This window comes from Zootoca vivipara, chromosome 7 (assembly GCF_965207765.1).
Source record: "Zootoca vivipara chromosome 7, rZooViv2.hap1.1, whole genome shotgun sequence".
Taxonomy (NCBI): Eukaryota; Metazoa; Chordata; class Lepidosauria; order Squamata; family Lacertidae; genus Zootoca; species Zootoca vivipara.
This window is the reverse complement of record NC_142590.1, coordinates 85,315,605-85,330,599: the sequence shown is the minus strand read 5'-3', so window position 1 is coordinate 85,330,599 and position 14,995 is coordinate 85,315,605. Positions and strand designations below refer to the sequence as shown.

The 14,995-nt window shown below is 43.9% G+C and overlaps 1 protein-coding gene across 5 annotated transcripts in view; it reads right to left on the bottom strand.

Annotated features, from left to right (window-relative positions):
• Nucleotides 1-14,995, bottom strand: part of CDH4 (cadherin 4) — a 747,009-nt gene that overhangs the window by 111,798 nt on the left and 620,216 nt on the right. The gene's annotated exons all lie outside the window — the stretch shown is intronic.

The following is a 14,995-nucleotide window of genomic DNA, read 5'->3' as shown; positions in this document are numbered from 1 at the left end:
AACAGCCCAGTCCATCACCTTTCAAGGGGTTGGATTTGGAGCCTCTATTTGCAGATCACTACTCTCCACCATGAGGTGAAGACACCAAATCCCCACCCCACCTTCTCCAAGTTACGGGGCACAGTTCCAAAGGCCAGACAAATTATTTTGGCAGCGGAGGTGGAAAAATCCCACAAGCACCTCTTGCTGGCAATAAAAAGACCATCACGGTTTAGGAAATAGCAACTGGCTGCCACCTCAGGACATCCAAAATCAGTTGCCCGAGGAAGCTGTCTCACTCTGTTTAATGATAGGATTGGCCCCATGCACAGCTGGGGTGGCATATGTGTCTCGGGTTGGAACGAATCGAGTTGACACACACAGTTGACAGTGTACCAGGTTGCATTCTGTTTTATCTGTTCTGCTTCTTTGCCACACTCGCCCCCTCCCTCCCAAAAAAAAATCCAGGGGAGGGGAAGGCTCAAGGTAGCTTGCAACCACCTTTTCCAACTTGATCCCCTCCAGATGTTTTGCAGTGGGGACAGCTGACAAACTGCCCCTCCTAAGGAACAGACTCCCTACAACGGTACTTAACCTGGGCAATTTTGTTCTGAAGGAAAGATTAGCTGTGAAGGCCGATTCAGAATGTGCTCCATATCTGCATTTATCAGAGACCTGCTAAAAAAACTCCCCTGAGTGATATTTGCTCCCGAAAGTGCTAAAACAGCTTCTTAGGGGCCAAATACATACTCTCCAGCATTCCTCTGATGAAAATAGGACATCCTATTCCAGGCATCCCCAAACTGCGGCCCTCCAGATGTTTTGGCCTACAACTCCCATGATCCCTAGCTAACAAGACCAGTGGTTGGGGAAGATGGGAATTGTAGTCCAAAACATCTGGGGGGCCGAAGTTTGGGGAAGCCTGTCCTATTCAATAATAGCTGGACCATAAAGAAGACTCCCTGGAAGAGACCCTGATGTTGGGAAAGATGGAGGGCACTAGGAGAAGGGGACGACAGAGGACGAGATGGTTGGACAGTGTTCTCGAAGCTACGAACATGAGTTTGACCAAACTGCGGGAGGCAGTGCAAGACAGGAGTGCCTGGCGTGCTATGGTCCATGGGGTCACAAAGAGTCGGACACGACTAAACGACTAAACAACAACAACATTCAATAATAACAATAACAACAATAATAATATTTATAACTTATAGTTATTTATCCCCTTGACTTGGGGGCAGCATAACTCCATAACCTCCAAATTGGGACATCCTAAGGAAAAGCAGGACATTCCAGGATCAAATAAGAAACCAGGGCGGCTTCTGTGATTCCAGGACAGTCCTTGGAAAAAGGGACACTTGGAGGATCTGCAAATAGCAGCTGAGGGTGGGGATGCAATTTCTGCAGAAAACTGGGATGCAGAAGCAGGTTCTGGACTGGAGCCCTGTGGCTACTTTCCCTTCAAAATAAAGGCTGGCCAATTTCCACGCACTTTTTCTTTCTTTTTTAAAGTGGGTTTATCAGAATGTGTACTTTGTCTCTATGCTATGAAGTCAAAAAGGGAGAAAACTTTAATACCGTAAAGCTGCAGTTTCCAAACGTGTAGCATGTCTGGCCTATGTGAACATTTCTGCCTCTGGACCACCAAGGGTTAACAGACTAATCCTGTCTTTAAAATGCTAATACCTAACAATGGTCTGTGGATAAGTTAATTAGTGGAGCCAGCTTGTGTTTAATTATTTCACTTGACCTGGTGCAGCTTTATACAATAATCCCTTTAGAGAGGCGGATGGGGCTATTGGGCAAAAAAAAATATGTGATTTAACCAAAAGAAAACTTTAAATCGTTTTTTGAGCCGAGCAGGTGCTTTTCTCTAACTTGAAATTGGAAGGGTACACTATTTTTCCACCGCAATGCAAGCTCATGTGGGAGAAGGAGGGGGGGGGGAGAAAAAGTAGATTTAAACTGCTAAGATTATGCTAAAACCCGGTGAGCCTTCCAGTCGAATACTTAACATTTCCCCCCCTTATTCAGCTGGGATTTTATTTATTGAATAATGTAAAAAGCAACCAGCTGTAGACAAGGTGGAGGGATTTGTGTGTATGTGTGTGTGAGAGAGAACAATTTGAATCCAAGTGCAGCATCCAGGGCTGGATGTGAAGTTACTCAAATGCACATGGAAATCAAGTGGTCTGCGAAAGTGGAGATGCGTCCTGCCAGGTGGGTCGAATCTGCTAGCTTAACTTCCTGGCAGGCAGCGCCTTGTTCCTCACTGGGAGGGAGGGTGTCCTGGCTCCCAGCTGTTGAAGAACAAGGACTCTTTCCGAGGTCTTTAATGTTTAGGGTGATGCTGGTTAAAGACACAGCAGGCAGTTAATCCAGAAAGAACAGTTATACAAAGGCATGGAAGGTGTCTAGCTAAAATGCTAATCTGACACCAGCATACCCCATGCCAGTGTTGGGCAACCTTTTGAGCTTGGTTTGTCAAAATTTGCCAAAAAACCGAGCATAACTCAGGTGGTGTGTCACTTCGAGAAAAAACACCATAATTTTGTGATATTTATAGTTTAAATAACAAAAATGTATAATTGTAATATATAACTATATTTAATGAACCAAAAACTAATTATTTTACCAAACCAAAAACCCCTTATCTATCACAAAGTGCCCAGAGTTGTTGAGCTTTTTTGGGGGGAGCTGCTGACCAAAGTTTTGGAGGTTTGTTTTGGGTGTGTGTGTGCAAAAGTGAGGGCTCTGCGTGTCACGTCTGACATGCGTGTCATAGGTTCGCCATCACTGCCCCATGCTATTCTTTACAAAGGAATGGGGCAGGCTCTGTTTAGTGCAGCAAGTGGTTCTGCTCCTAAAGAGAGCAGCCTAGCACTCTGCCTTGAAGGCAAGATCTGGTCCATCAGTTCATGCCTTCTTTGGTGGATTTGGCACCTAGGTGGTGTGTGTGTGTGTGTGTGTGTGTGTGTGCGCGCGCGCATGCCTCTGCCCCCTCTGGAGAGCCTGCAGGGGCAGCATCAGGGGCAGCAACCTGCTCCCCACATTGGTGAGGCAGATTGTGTGATTTCATGTGACGTGTCCTGCCCAGTGGGACATTCCATAGGGAGGCGGAAACAGAACGTGGCACTGGGCTCCACCACTCGGCCTCCTCCCCACCATAGCTGCCAAGTCTCCCGTTTTCCCTGGGAAATCCCCATCCAAATCCCCATCCTATATATATATATATATATATATATATATATATATATATATATATAGTTTTGACCCTTCCACATGAGAATGTAGGAAAAGCTTGCTGGATCAGACCAATGGCCCATCTACTCCAGCATCCTGTTCTCATAGTGGCCAACCAGCAGAGCCAGATGAAGACCTTTGGAGGCCTTGAGCAATGAAAATATTATGGTGGCCCCATACAGAATTCAAAATGAAGGCAATACTAAGCTGTAATGTACAATTAAAATCCAACCGGATGAGCATTTCACTCTGCCTTAACATGGCAACACAAATGCAAGGGACTGGAAACCCTCCAGGCATCTCTATCTAGCCACTGTGGGTTTTTCCTAGGTCTCATCATCTCCCTAGCCGCACTCATCACTTCACATCCCCCTTGAGAGGTCTTCCATGGCTGGAATGCATCACTGAACTCTGATAAAATAAAAATAAAAAAAATCCTTCAGTAGCACCTTAAAAACCAACTAAGTTTTTATTTTGGTATGAGCTTTCGTGTGCATGCACACTTCTTCAGATACCTGAAGAAGTTACTCTGATAATTCTTCTTCCTTGCTTGGATGGAAGATAGAGATGTGCGGATGCGTTCAGAAATGGTCTACCTTACAAAGGCAGAGTTCACATCAATTGCTCCACCCACATTTACCGCTTTCCATGCCCACTGTTGGCATGCTGCATCCAGAAGGGAATGTGGCCTTTTGGGTTGCAAAAGGTTCTCCACCCCAACATATATTAACGTCTGTGATGGAGGTGAGGTGCATGCTTTTAATGCTCACCATGAAGCACGTTGAGCAGGAGAAGTTGGGTAGAACTATTTCAAGCCAACAAATAAATGTATCTGCTTATATTTCTAGAAATCCTGAGGAAAGAGCTAAACCTTGAAGAGTGTTGCTAGCAACTCACAGTCGCTAAATATTAATACGGCATCCCCCATTCTTCCCAAGGCAAAAACAGGGACTGTGATTCATCAGGCATAGTGAGCAAAAAAATAGAGGCTGTGTCTGCATTCATACATCAGTTGATTCCATTTTCCTGGACTTTCCATAACTGTTAATTTCTGCATTCTATCTGAGCTTCCACACAACTTAAAAGCCAGTTCCAGAAATACAGTGGAATACAGTGCAAGTTTAGTGCTCATTTCCATGTTATTTGCAAAGGGATTTCCTCCCCCAGAAGCAAAGAACATGGAAATGAGCACTAAACTTGGGCTATACTCTGCTATTTTACCGGAAGTGGCTTTTATGTTGTGCAAAAGCTCAAATTTAATGTGGAAATTAACAGTTAAGAAAACACTGGGAAAACAGAATGAGCTTCTGCGTGAATGCTGCCTGCGTCTGGTACACAGGAACAACTCTTGCCACATACCTATGGATGGGAAACCATGCTATGGACTTGACTCTGATCCATCAGAAGTGTGGTGGATGCCATTCTGCAAGACTAAATAGTGTGTGTGTGTGTGTGTGTGTGTGTGTGTGTGTGTGTGTGTGTGTGTTTAAAGCTGCTTCTGTCTCCTCCCTCCACAAACCCCTCATGTCCTTGCATTACGACAATTAATTCACCAGAAGGTAGAGAAAACATTTCTAAGAGTATTAGCTTGGGTTACACAAAGAAACTCCTTTTGCTAATGAGTGACATTATACACGACACTAATGTGCTATTAAAGGTCATGGTTGCACATAATGACAAAATCAAAACGGAGCGAGGTGAGATTATTTTATACACTTCTCGTACTAACACCAGCTCCCAGCCAACAGTTTAAATCTATGGCTGGCTAAATTCGGTTTAGCGCTAATCAGCTGTTTCCTTTGACAGGAAATTCTGCTGCAGAAATAGGGACAATTTCCTAGTAGAATAATTTCAACCATTTGATTATTTTAGTAATGATACCCAAGCTTATTAACATATAAAACCTTTGTATTTATATTTTTATTGCACAGGCCCTCAGAGTGAAGAGCTAGCAGCAATAATGCCATAGAAATGAATGCCGCTCATAGAGGTTTGCAGTTCATTACATGCGATGAATGTTCAGCTTCACAAATCTCCTGGAAGGGGGCAGGGCAAATAGGCAGCAAAAAACCCATGTAGAACAACTGGCGAAAATGAGAGGAAAGGGTCAATTCATATCTCCTCTTGGATCAGGACCTATTTTTGTGGGGAGATGGAACACAAACAAGCTCTTGTGGTGTCTGAATTGCTCCTTTCTCCCCTGGAACGTGTGAAATGACTCCTGATCTTCCTTCCCTTACTTCATGGGGCAATCATGGAAGAGCAGAACATCTTTGCCCCTTCTCTATTGCTTCTTCATGATTTCTCTCCCTCTTCCCTCCCACAACCCCACAACCAAGGATGGAAATAATAAAACCCGAAATAAAAATAAACGCAAGGCCGCCTTGCAACAAAGGTGTCATTTTCCTTATAGCCATTTGTTCTCATTTGACAAGAGAAAACCTGCGCACTGTGGGAAGTCACAGATATGTAACTTGGTTGCACATCAAGGTCTTTCTGAAGAAATTATGCAGCAGATGGTACAACAACACGCCTGCTCGAAGATGGGGGTAAATCTTTAGACGGGCAAAAAACCGGAAGGAGAGGAAACTGATGGGAAAACGGCAACAGCCCAAAATAACCACCAGCAAAATAGATGAACATAAGAAGAGGCCTGCTGGATCAGGCCAATGGTCCATTTAGTCCAATATATGGTTCTCACAATGGCCAACCAGATGCCTTTGGGAAACTCGCAAGCAGGATCCAAGCAGAAGAGCACTCTCACCTGATACTCCCAAATCAGCATTTCATCCTTCTCTTCTCAGTTTAAAGAAGGCATAAAATGGGCATGGAAGGAATTCACTTGTTGCAGAGGGAATCTCTAGTCATAGCTGCCAAGTTTTCCCTTTTCTCGCGAGGAAGCCTATTCAGCATAAGGGAAAATCCCTTTAAAAAAGGGATAACTTGGCAGCTATGTCTCTAGTAGAGATCAACTGCAAAGCCAGGGTCAAGGGATGGTGAGCAAAATGCCTATTTGGAATGAGACCTTATGTACTTAGAGGATTACCTGCTCCCTTTCTCCAGGGTTGGGGAACCTGATCTCCTCTAAATGTTGTTGGTCTACAGCTCCTATCATCCCTGATGGCTGGAGCTGGTACAAGTTGGAGTCCAACAAGATATGGAGGGTCACAAGATCTCCATCACTTTACAGTTTGAGCATCCTCCAGCTGCCTCCATTGTCTAAAGTGAGATAGGTGGTGACTAGGGAGAGGGCTCTTTTTAGATATGGCACACAACCTATAGGATGTCATTGCCATGGAGTCTTGCCTGGCACTCTCATTTATGTCCTTTTGGCTCCAAGTGGGGTCCTATTTATTCTTCCAGGCTTTTAATCTGCAGTGGGAACTGTTTTGATGCTTTGTGGTCTTTATGATGCTATTTATTCTGGCTGTGCCACATTCACTATTTGGAGGTGGGATTCACCCACATACTGTCAAATTCTGGTCGCACAAGTTGATTTGTACAATAAACCTGTTTCCGCTGAAGACTGGAGTGTTTGCAATGTAGAAAGCTATGGGAAAGTGTACACGAAAGTGTAGCATAAGACTTGCTATGATGCTATGTCCTCTAACTCCTCACGGAATATCAATCCTGGCTTGCTTTCAGATTTTTAAATATTATCCATTATCATTTATTTTATTTTATTAAATTTAATCCCCACCTTCCTCCTAAATTAGCCTATATTATTGTTAGGATTTGTAAGTTGCCCTGGAAATGCTCTCCACCAGGGGTCAGCAAACTTTTTCAGCAGGGGGCCAGTCCACTGTCCCTCAGACCTTGTGGGGGGCTGGACTATATTTTGAAAAAAAGATATGAACAAATTCCTATGCCCCAAAAATAATCCAGAGATGCATTTTAAATAGAAGGACACATTCTACTCATGTAAAAACATGCTGATTCCCGGACCATCCGCGGGCCGGATTTAGAAGACGATTGGGCCGCATCCGGCCCCCGGGCCTTAGTTTGGAGACCCCTGCTTTCCACTGAACAGCACAAGGAAGATTATACCCAAACAGTCTTGCTGGAACATTAGGGTTTCATTAAGAAGAAAAGCTAAAATGAGTGAGCATGTCCAAACCCCTACAATGAAATAGATCATCTGATTTTGTACAAAACTTTGATCTAGCATTATTGGTTTCTTCCACCAGTGTATGTGGGAAAAGGAAATATGATGAAGTAATATTCAGTTTCCCACCCCCACCACATTCATAACTAAACAAGCTACTAACTCTTCTTCCAGAAAGCTCTCCCTTTTATCTTTCACTTGATGGAGAAACCCAATCTCAGAGTGCTGCAGTTTCTGAGAGGCAAGCAGCAGTAATCACAGAGCTGGGGGTTCATGCATTTTTTAAAAGCGCTATGCGCGACCCTGCTCCAGTAATTTTTGGAAGAATTTTACTAGGGAAATTCCATATGAAGAGATTCACAAGCCTCTGACTCTTCGGTTTTTAAGAGGAGATGAATGTGCTAGTAAAGACTATGTGTTTAAAGAAGATTGGGGGAAAGTGAGTGCCATTCCTGCTACAAGCGACACAGAGCTGAAATACTTATTATCTCAAATAAGTCCTGGTGGCATTTGAGAAGTCTCAACATTTACTGCCATGCCAGCAATACGTATGGAAATGCGGTTGCTTTCTCTGCTTTCCCCTCCCTCTGTGTCCTCCCTCCCTCCACTTTTTATGTGCTCAAAGTCCTCTTTTATAAAATATTTAGTTCAAGCTCTCCAGAGGGCTGGATCGCCTTTGCTGTAGACCGGATGAAGCTTCACAAGGCTGCAGAGAAATACAGTATACCCAGCCGCAATAGAGATCAGTGCAGTTGTATCCAAAAATGCTGGGAGATACTATCAATATCTCAGTTGTTGGTAGGAACTATGGATGGGGCAGAAATTCAATTCAGTTCGCATTTAAAGACAACATTTAAACTTTCTGAAACAAGTAAAAAACTGAAACGCAGCCATCCTTTGAAATTCACACGTCTCCAAATTTCCAGATGCAATTCTGCAGCCAAATGATGTGTAGAAAAATGCATATATCAGTGAGAACGACACACAAAATACATTAGGAACAATTGCTTTGCAACAAAATGTGTATATTAGGAGAAATTTGCACTTATGAATTGCACTGATGAATTTCCAGGAGTACTTATTTTATTTTAAAAAAATCTCAAACCAATGTGAAGAACTGAATTGAAGATTGAAAAAATGAGAACCTGAGAGAAACCAAAACTGACCGATTGGCCCATCCCTAGCTAGGAACACAGGAAGATGACTTAACATTGAATCTAATGGATAGTTCAGTTGGTTAGAATGTGGTGCTGATTACGCCAAGGCTGAAGGTTTGATCCCCATATGGGACAGCTGCATATTGCTGCACTGCAGGGGGTTGGACTAGAAGATCCTCAGGGTCCCTTCCAACTCTACAATTCTATGATTCTGTATGACCATAGACTCATCTAGGTCAGTATTGCCCACATTCACTGGCAACAGGTCTATAGGCTTTCAGATAGGGGGAATCCACAGCCCTACCTGGTAATTCCAGGGGTTGAATGTGGGACCTTGTGCATGTAAAGCATGTTCTCTACCACTGGGCTTTCCACCAATCTCCAACCTTTGACCTTGGGTGATGACTGTGGTCCTCTTCAGTGCCACCAAAGACACTCAGACTCTCCGATACAATTATAGCGGTGGCACAAGAAACTCATCAGGTGTTTCCCCAATCATTTAATAAGGGGGTAGTCATTCAGTTAATAGTAATGTGGTGATAGTTTGGCATAAGGAGAACTTGAAAGATGGTCTATCTCAACATGCAAGGCATGTGTTGTGCTGTGTTGGGAGCCCTAGACCAAGTCAGACAATTGGTCCATGATCTGAACTGACTGGCAGATGCTCTCCAAGCGTTTCAATCAAGGATCTCTGCCAGCTCTAGTTGGAGATGGAGGGAGGTGAGCCTGGGACCATCTGCATGTGGAGCAGGTGCTCTACCACACCACCAAAGCATAGATGACCATGAGATGTCCATCGTTCTTCATCTGCTCTCTGTGCTGCAAGTCCTGTGCCATATCCTCAGCTCACAGCCTTCCTCCTGTCATGAAGTAATCTGAAATATTTCCTTACTTCATAAGCTGCAGGATAGCATGACAAAGAAGACCAAGGATATCATCTGTTTCAGGGAGTCAGCTGAGAAGCTTCTCTTCCCTGCAGTTGTTTCATGGCTCAGGTGCACCAATTTAACATGTGTCGTTCCTGGAAGTCACATAATCCCTCCAAAGAAAGCCCATGCAGATCCCTTTGTTTGTCAGTATCAGTGGCGTGAAGAATAATCTTGCTGCCTTTACAACCCTAGGTGGGATGACACCATCTGTGGTTTAATCTGCACAGGTTCTTTTTAAGATAACTTTTTCTTTTCTTGGTTGTGAAGCATTGAAACAGGAGGACATTATGGTGCTATAATGTCAAGGCTGTGTACACAAGCATGTACATTTGAAGTATGTTATGTTTGAAGCACAAGACTTTCCCCAAAGAATCCTGGGAACAGTAGTTTACACCCCACAGAATTAGTGTTGGGGCATGTGCAGAGTGCCCATTCGACATGCCAGCAGAATGTGCCAATGGAACAGAAAAACACGAGACAGTTTGGGTAGGGTCAGGTCCTTTACTTACAGTATAAGGCAGTTCCACGGCTTATAGGGTACATACAGTTGTAATATATGGTCCTTCCAGCAGCATACAGATTCCCACGGGAATCTGGTTAGTCACTGTGAGAACAGGATGCCATTGGACTGATCTAGCAGCCTTTGCTTATGTTAGTGTGATCAGAAACCCTGCCTTTATACACAGGGTGTATCTCCACACGAGAGGGAGGTAGTTTAGTTTCACTCCAAAGAAAAGGCTCCCTATTTTAAACAACTATTTAAATGAATAGCTTGAATTTCAAAGGATGGAAGTCAGGGTGGAGCCGTCCACTACAATGCCATTGTATGTATGTATGTATATATATATATATATATATATATATATATATATATATATATATATTAATTGAAGTCCATGGGCTTGGCAAGAAGGAAAGCTGTTGGAAATGTTGCATGTGGAGCTCTGAAATGTGTTTTGTTTGTTTGTTAAAGCACAGCAGTGGAGGGTCTTTTTTTTTTTTTTAAGAATACTGTGGATACAACCCAATTGCCAGGGAGAAAAGGGGCCGATATGAAGCTGTAAACTTAAACAATAACAACAACAAGAATAAAAACCACTTGGCCACCTCTTGATTAATTTTAAGTCAGAAAGAGACAAACTTCAGCTCCCCCCACCCACAAGAGATTATGGAAGAAATTGAATCATTTTTTACATCACATACGAAAAGGCCCTTAGACCCCCTCGTTTACAATTTGGCAAACTTAATTCCCTCTGAAGAGCTCCTGTGCCTGTAGATTTTATCTGATTTGGCCCAAAAGATGCTTTGTTTTGTTTTTTAAAATAGATTTCCCTCATTTTATACAAAGCAACTTGGAACCCCAAACAAAGATTGAAGTGGAGAAAGCACAATGTGTGACTCAGAAGCAGACGGGAATGTTTTAAAAATGCACAGAAACAGATATGGTGCAAATCTCAGGGCATATGCACACTCCTAGTATATTTCTCCATGCCTTCTGCAACAGCTCTAAAAATTCCCTTGCACCAAAATGTCTAATAACACTCCTCTGTCCCTCTTTCTCCTGGCTGTGCATTTTTCTTGCTATAATCCATATATTGCTCACCAGTGCCTGACATTTCCTCCGTAATCTTGAAACATTCCCTAACAAACTACTCTCTTCTCTTTTGCCCTTTACATGTTTCAGCAGCAACATTTGCTTTCAACCTCTTAATTTTTTTTTACACTCACATGTTTATTTCAATGCACCTTTGAATCTCCCATTGATGAAATATCATCTGAACATCCTGAACTACAATCTACCTACTTGCCTAACAATCCCTCCACTAGCTCAATGGAAATGACAACCTTTTGTCCCGCTTTGGCATTTTACGCTGTCATGAGAGCATGGAGCTTAAAGCAGGCTGCTGCGAAACCAACTCCCTTTAATATATTTTTAAAGAACTATAGTCCAATTATCACTATCTTCTTTGGGGATCCATTCAATTAAGTGCAGTCATAATGAGTGAATGGACACATAGCTCTGTCACCATATCTATAGCCTCATTAATGGGAGCCAGGTAATATAGCTTTAAATCCATCAGTAATTCATATGATGCTTCCCTCCTTCACAGTTTGGGTGGCTTTTTCTATCTTTACTGATTGAAGGCAGAGGTAATATTTCAAGGGTTAAAGTGTGTATTTTTTTCAACCATGGTATGGGCCTGGCTTTATTCAGTTTTGCAAACGGCATGGCAGTATTTGAAACTGAATGCTGGTTCAGCCATGAGCCCCTAGCCCCCGCCCTGCTATTAATAGGCAGACCGTTTATAGTAAAGGATGCTCTAGTGATGTTTCATCAAGGGGAGGTAATTGCTGAAAGATGGGGATCTCTCCATGAGTTTGAATGGGATACCCATCGGGCTTAAAGGGGACCATTTGGATTCCTTCCAGTTGGGATTCAGGCCTCATGATGGGACTGAAACTGCCTTGGTCGCACTGGTCGATGATCTCCGGCGGGCTAGGGACAAAGGTGAGAGCTGTTTCCTAGTTCTGCTGGATCTCTCAGTGGCTTTTGACACCATCGACCATAACATACTTCTGGACCGTCTAGAGGGGTTGGGAGCTGGGGGCACTGTCATACAGTGGTTCCGCTCCTTCCTCCTGGGCCTTGTTCAGAAAGCGGTGGAGGGGGATGAGTGTTCAGACCCCTGGGCTCTCACTTGTGGGGTGCCTCAGGGTTCTGTCCTCTCCCCCATGCTTTTTAACATCTACATGCAGCTGCTGGGAGAGATCATCAGGGGGTTTGGGCTGGGTGTTCATCAGTACCAGTGAGGGTGGTGAAGGTCCTGTGTGAGTGCCGCCATCGATCCTCCAGCCGCCTCCAGGTTGAATTATTATTATTATTATTATTATTATTATTATTATTATTATTATTATTATTATTATATAAAGAAGGTGGCATTTCTCCATCTGAAGGAAGGGAGAATGGGTTCGTGTTTCCATTTGTGAAAGAGAGATAGGAGGTAATGAGAGGCAGAGAGTTTTAAAAAAAGGCAAGGAGGTTGGAAGAGAGAAAGCTTCTAGCTAGAGTTAGCTAGTACTGGTGGTGTACTGATCTCTGAGGCTCTACCATGTAAGCATGTCTATTGATCAATGGTTGAACTTTTGCTCGCAGAAGGTCTCAGATTCAATTCCTGGAATCTCCAGTTAGAGCAGGTAATGTAGACCACTATATTAGGCTGTGCCATCATTCATTTCTTATTTACACATAAAAATTCTATCTCCAGCCAGTAGCAAAAGCAGAATAAAGAAAAGATAATGCCCAACCCACAGATATCACTTCAAATTAGTACGCTAACAATGCCCAATGTGTTCAACAAATTACATCAGCACAAAGATAATATAGAACGAGGTCTTCTTCAACCATCTGGGGCCTGATGGATCTCACACAGCAAGGCATTCCAGAAGGTGGATGCCACAACAGTAAATGTCCTGCCCCAAGTTGACACCAGCTTTGCCCCCTGAGGCCCAGGCAACCAGAGAAGGGTCCCAGGTGATGATTGAACCATGTCGGGGAGACCATACGTGGTGGTGAAATGTTCCTGTGTACATATAGGTGCCTGTGTACATATAGGTGCCTGTTTCCTCTCTTGTGCAAAGGAAACAGCCATGCTGTCCACTGGGAGCTCTCACTTCTTGGGGAAATGGAGAGAATGTAACAGATTCTACGGCTTCTCACTTACAATTAATCAATCTGTCCAAAGCCATTGCCCAGAATAATGTTCTGCTGAGAAATGGGAAGGCAAATGTTGTTCCTGAGCCTTGCTAAACGAAGAGCAACACCTTGAGCTTTTCTCTGGCTGCTCTTTCAAGTAGTGACAGTAAGCCTCCTACTGCCATAGGAAGCTGCCTTGTACTTGGTCAGGTCAAATCATTGGTCTATCTGGCTCAGCTCTGTCTGGCAGCAGCTCTCCAGCAGTTCAGGCAGGGGTCCCTTCCTTCCCTAACTTGGAGATGCCCAGGATTGAACCAGGGACCTTCTGTTTGCAAAGCTCTTCCATGGAGCTACGGCCTTCTTTGTTAAATTGCCCTGCCTGGGGATGAAGCCAATGGAAGCAATTTTCTCAGGCTCTGTTCAGTTGCTAACTCTCACAGCCTCTTTAGCATTCTCCACCTACCCAACTGACTTACCCAACACAAGCCGATTCTGCTGCCTAAGGGTCAATTGTAGCTGACAAGTCTGCTTCAGGCAAGCCAGAGAGCTCCATGCCAGCTCCACCTGGCACCCCTCCTGTTTTCTCTTCCCAAATCTTTTTGACGGCCCATCAGGTCCCCCACTGCTGGCTGCTGACTGGCTGTCAATGTTTCCCTCAAGTTCTCTGAATTCACCAGTGGCCACCTTCCTCCTGCTCAAAGGCAGCGTTCAAGGATTTCCGCTCTGAGGCTTTGCAGGGATGTGTCAAAGCAGCCCGGAATCCTTAAAGCCTTTATGCAGCCTCCGAGCAGAAAAAGGCAGCCTGAGGTGTTTGAAAGAAGCAGACAGAAACACTGATGCGGGGAGGGCGGGAGCGGAGAAAGAAAGAGCAGGGAGGCTGGAAGGAAGAGCAAGAGTTTGGGCAGCTGCCTCTCCTTGGGAACCTGTAGGCTTTGAGGCAGCTTGCAAGGATGGAAAGAAAAGGGGGGGGTGCATTACGACTGGCATCTCCCTGCACATTAGATTTTGGCACTTTAGATCCATGGCTTTCAAAGAAGGAGGCAGGACTCTGAAAGTTACTGCAGTCAGTGCCAGAAGAGGCAGAGTCTCCTCCTGATCTCTCTGACCCTTCACTTTCAAGCAGGAAAAGCATGTTTGGCACAATCAGTACATGTCTGGAAGCTATAGCTCTATGCTACAAAGAGGGGGGTGGTGGTTCGTGACCATCATCAACATCATTTTTTTTGTCATCTTCACTATTTTTAAAACTTGCTAGTCACTAGCTGTGACTCACAACCCCTTTAAAAACATAAGCACAACCAAAAAGTATATTACTCTGTGAACCACCCTTATTCTGTGAACCGCCCTGAGATCTTTTTGATTAAGGGCAGGATATAAATTATAAGAAAATAATAACACTATATAAACCTATTTATGCAAAAACACGTGCGATTCATATAAAAGAACACAAAGCAACCCTGCTTCCCTCAAGTAACAACATCATAAAGGTTTGGCAGCACATTTATAGCAAACGACAGCATCATAGTCGATCAAAAGCCTGGAGGAAAGGTACATTTTTACTTGGCACAGAAAAGATGTCAGGGAAGGTGCCTGGCAGAACTCACTGGGGAGAACACCCCACCAATCTGGAGCTGCAACTGAAAAGGCCCTTGAATCTGTCGCCAGCCTCTGAACTTCCCTCAAAGGAGGGACCTGGAGAAATACTTTAGATGGAGATCTATTGGTCCATGTGTATGATGGAGATGCAGCACAGGGAGGATGTGTTTAACCCATCCCCTACCAGTCATTTCCTCTCTGCAGCATCACACCCATATCTTCTTTGCCCACACAATATTCCTCGCCACAATATTTAGTTCTACCTTTGGTGTGTGATTCAGATAAATTACCC